Source organism: Gastrolobium bilobum, unplaced genomic scaffold (assembly GCF_033153095.1).
Source record: "Gastrolobium bilobum isolate Gb01-03AN ecotype WA unplaced genomic scaffold, APGP_CSIRO_Gbil_v1 utg21612, whole genome shotgun sequence".
Taxonomy (NCBI): Eukaryota; Viridiplantae; Streptophyta; class Magnoliopsida; order Fabales; family Fabaceae; genus Gastrolobium; species Gastrolobium bilobum.
In genome coordinates this window covers 19,015-23,754 of record NW_026899255.1, presented here as the reverse complement: position 1 = coordinate 23,754, position 4,740 = coordinate 19,015, and the positions used below count along the sequence as shown (strand labels likewise).

Here is a 4,740-nt window from a genome sequence, read left to right as displayed (position 1 = left end):
TGTTCATTTACAATATCTGCTCATTCTGAGACAACAATGCATCATAGCCCTCCAATTTCATGAGTCCTACTATCCTTTGTGGCATTAGGGCATTGTCAAACTCTTGAGAAGCCAATGGCTCAAGTGATTCCAGCGCATCTTCTGGAATCTTAGTTTTCAATGATCCTTCTGAAGCAGCATTGACTAAACATCTTGAAGCAGGAGTCACCCCTAAGAAGAAGATTTGAGCTTTTTCCCAAGCTGCTAATCCATGTTGTGGACACTTCCTGAGTATTCCCTTGAACCTTTCCCATGCTTCATAAAGTGACTCATTATCCTTCTGAGAAAACCATGAGATATCGGCTTTAAGTTTAGCCAATTTAGAAGATGGGAAGAAGCGAGCTAGAAACATTGTTGAGAGGTCATTCCAAGTGGTTATGCTTCCTTATGGTTCTGTCTGCAACTAATTTCTAGCTAACTCTTTTAATGAGAAAGAGAAGAGCCTTAGTAAAATCGCATCTCAGAGACTCCATTCATCTTCAAGGTATCACATAAGAGCAAAAAATTCTCAAGATTAAGATGTGGGTCTTCAGCTCTTTCTCCACCAAATTTCTCCTTTTCAATTAAGGACATGAGGGATGGCTTGATCTCAAAGTTGTTAATGTCCACATTTGGCCTCACAATGCTTGCAGCCTGAGGAACTCTAGCTAGAGTCATATAGTTTGCCAAGGTCTTAGGAGGATGTTGTATTTGATTTTTATCTCCCATTGTTTTCTCCTTTGATTCAGTAGAACTTGGAGCTTCTTTTTCTTTTCTCTCTTTTGTGATTTTTTTGTTTTTCTGGTTGTCTTCTCTATATCTGGATCAAATTACAAGGTTCTTGGATCAATAGTACCTCAAATTAACTGAAAGTAGAGAAATTAAGTAAAATAAAAGAAAAATTAAAATATAAACAAATAAAATATAGAGAATTAAAAAGTCCAATCTAAATTGCTTATAGCTACTACTAATGTTGAAAATTCTAATCCCTGGCAATAGCGCCAAAAGCTTGTTGCGACTTCAGCAAGTGCACTGGTAGCAAAAGTAATAAAAGTGTACGTGATAACAAGATCGTTCCCACGAGGATTAGATTTCAAGCACTAGTTCACTATTCACGCTTTATTTGGACACACAATTACGAGAACCCTGGATTAAAAGTAGGGGGTGTATTTGATTGAGATTTCAAAGGATTTTAATGAATTATTTTTGGGCAAAGAAATCTATTGGTATTCGTTTAGGATTTTAAAGGATTGAAAAAAAGTCATGTGGTATTCGATTAGGTTTTGAAAGATTATTTTAGAGTCCGTCCAAATCCGTTGGTATTCAATCAGGATTTTAAACAAAGGAAAAACAATCTTGTGGTATTCAAAAAGCTTACGATTTTAATGGATTTTCTATTGGTGTGGATTTCGTGAGACTTTTTAGTGAGAAATATAAATAGATATCTCTCTCACAATCTCACCCTAACCCATAGAATTTCTTGAGATTTGTCTATTGCAGTGTCTTCTTCTTCCTTTGGTGGGTTGACCCGGTTAAAACCGAGTTTCGCCATTGGAGCTTCGTCAAAGCTCAAAAACAACAGATTTTTGAGCAATTTTCATCACAAAACAACCCAACAAAATTTAAATCTAATTGATATAAAAAATAACTGATTTTGAAGCAATTTTTGAGAACTTTTGAAAGTTTAAAAATGATTTTTCAAGCAATTGGTCATGATTTTTTTGGTAAGAAAATGTGTAATTTTTGTATTAAAAATAACATAAAATAGTGGAAAAACAACATGGGAACAAAAAAAGCCCAACCAATTTTCATTTTACATCAATGAAACAAGATCGATTTAAAGAAAAATTGAAACTTTCATAATATGACCCCTATATTTCATAATAATACATTCATGAACGAAATTCCTTCGCTATATAGAAAATGATTTCAAACAATTTTTGTGTCAATAGATAACTAAAAATTTATTTTTCAAAATCCCCAAAGCAATTAAGATTTCAATGTATCGATTGAAAATAATTTGAAATTTTTTCTAAACTTTCATATAATAAAATCCAGAAATTCTGATTCAAAATTTTCTTAGAATACTCAATGAAAACATGCATATGATATATAGTTAAAAAACTCTCATCGCATAAAACAAAAACCCCAGGGTTTACAAATCAATTGCAAAAAATTCCAAACAAAAATTTATCATGAATTTCGCTAATTGAGAAAATTATATTACGTTTTACTTTTTTTATTAATATCACTGCATTTCTTTGTTAACTTTTTTATTGACTTTTGTAATTTTGAATGTTTGTTAAAATTTCATATGGTTTTTTAAAATCTTAAAATCCATATTGTCCTTTCAAATCTTATAAATTCTATTAAAATCTTTTAAAATCCAATCTTACGAAATCTTGATTGTAAAAAAAGTCTTTAAAGTCTCTCCAATTCTTAATAGTCTTTTAAAATCTATAAGATTTTTTTATCTCAAAAGAATCTTTTAAAATTCTAATCCAATACACCCCCTAAGATTGATTAGAGTTATAAGAATTCAGACTCAATATTTTCAAGACTCAAGACTCAATATTTTCAAAGAAATTCCAAGGAAAAGAGGTGGAGACATGTACCCAAACTCAAGAACAAGACAAAACAACAGCTCCCCAATCCTCCTCTTTTTGTTCCAGTGTTGTGTTACAAGAAGCACGATTTTGCAAAGTAAATATGGGTGATGTGCCTTTGGCACATAGGTATTTCAGAGTAAAAAGAACAAGGATTTGATAGTAATTCAATGATAAAAAGTATTATTTTTAATGAATACTTGATAATCTCTCTTTAGGCACACTTTCATTATGATTTCATGTTTTTGAAGGAGAAAAGCAGAAAATAAGCTACGGTTACAAATAACCACCTCACGGAAACAGCGTGAGAATGGCACGATGATGTTTTCTCTTCCACGCGAATCGCGCCATGCTGGCGCTGATCGCGCCAAGATTGAAGGAAAAAGCCAACACCACTGTCTCTTCACGAAAGCAGCGTGGAATTCACGTTGATCGCGCCAAGTACACGGATCTTCAACTAATCGTCTGCGCGAATCCTGCGGATATGGCGTTGTTCGAGAGACGTATTGAATTGCAAATTTGAATAAAAACAGAAATAAAAATAAAATCTTTTGGAAGATTTTGACCTGATTGAGTCATTGGGTATTAAAAGGAATCAGAAACCCTAAGAGAAAGAACTTTTTGCACGGGAGAAATTACGAACAACAGAAATCGGAGCAAGCTCTTGGTGACTAAATATTCAAGATTTCTTCTTCCCATTCTTCTGGTTATTATTTTTATGAATTCTTTTCTATACATTAAATTTTCAGACATGAACATGTCAGGCTAGTCTTTTATTATTGTGATAAGGGTCACAACCCTTAATGTGAACCCCTTGTTTTTTGGTTAATTTTTATAATTAATTATTCCTATTGCATTTATTTTATCCAGTTCTTCATCTTATAATTCTTTTAGAACTGATCACTCTATTAGGATTGCGAGGGTTAGAGTTTTCAATAGGAATATTGAGATTCTAGTTCCTGACAAAGGGTAAGATAACAATTCATGTACGCACTAGGGATAGGCTTCATGAATTGCAAACGTGAAATATTCACTGATTTAAAGGCTTAACTTGAAAAGAAATTTCTAAGGGATTAGGATTCTAATAGGGTTAATAAAGTTAAGATCACTAAGGAATTAGGCATTAACTAATCAATTAAAAGATAGTGAATTGTTTGATCAATGGTTAAATTAAATATAAACATTAATTCATATTGCAAGGTGGGGATCATAAAGGTGTTGGCGTCTTTTACCGCAATATTCTTTTAAATATTTTCTCAATTTTAATTTGTTATTCTCAAGGTTTTAAAAGCATCTTTGAATTATTCATAAGTTCTTGAATTGTTCTCAATTTTTACAACCATAATTGTTCTTAAACCACTTTTATTAATCCAACAAGAGAGGAATGGTTATAATAACTTTGGTGCCTCAATCCTCGTGGAGACGATACTCTACTCATCATTTTATTACTTGGTACGATCGGTACACTTGCCGATTTCATAACAAGTTTTTGGCACCGTTGTCGGGGATTAAATACGCCAATTTTATTTATAACTTTTGATTTTCTTGATTGGATTTTGTTTTATTACTAATCTTTTTGCTTTAGTTTATGCGAGGTAAAGTAAATCGAGACACTTTACAGTTTGATCCAGAAATCGAGAAAACTGCAAAGAAGAACCGAAAGCAAGCCAAGCAAAGAAAGAAGGAAGAGTCTTCGAGTTCTAAGCCACACACAGAACCAGTGATGGCAGCCCCTAATCCACCTCCTGCAGAAGAATTGATGGAGTCAATTTCTGCTCCTATGTTCACGAGGCCGAACTCTAGCATAGTCAGGCCATAGATAGATGCCAACAACTATGACATCCATCCGTCGTTGATTACCTTGGTGGAGAAGACTCATTTTGGTGGAGAGGACTACGAACATCCTCATGACTTTATGGATAGATTTCTGAGAATCTGTGACACAACTAAGTATCATGGAGTGTCTGATGATGCAATCAGACTCCGGTTGTTTCCTTTTGCTTTGACCGGGAAAATCCTCAGATGGTTATATCGACAAGCTCCTAACAGTATCCGAACATGGGACGAGTTAGCAGCCAAGTTCTTTGCTGAGCACTTTTCTAGGGAAAAGTACAAT

At 33.6% G+C, this 4,740-nt stretch overlaps 1 non-coding gene across 1 annotated transcript; it reads left to right on the top strand.

Annotated features, from left to right (window-relative positions):
• The first annotated feature begins 245 nt into the window (after positions 1-245).
• LOC133288846 (small nucleolar RNA R71) lies at positions 246-352 on the top strand. The gene has a single exon (XR_009748410.1). It is a non-coding gene; the product is annotated as a small nucleolar RNA R71 (small nucleolar RNA).
• The last annotated feature ends 4,388 nt before the right edge of the window (positions 353-4,740 follow it).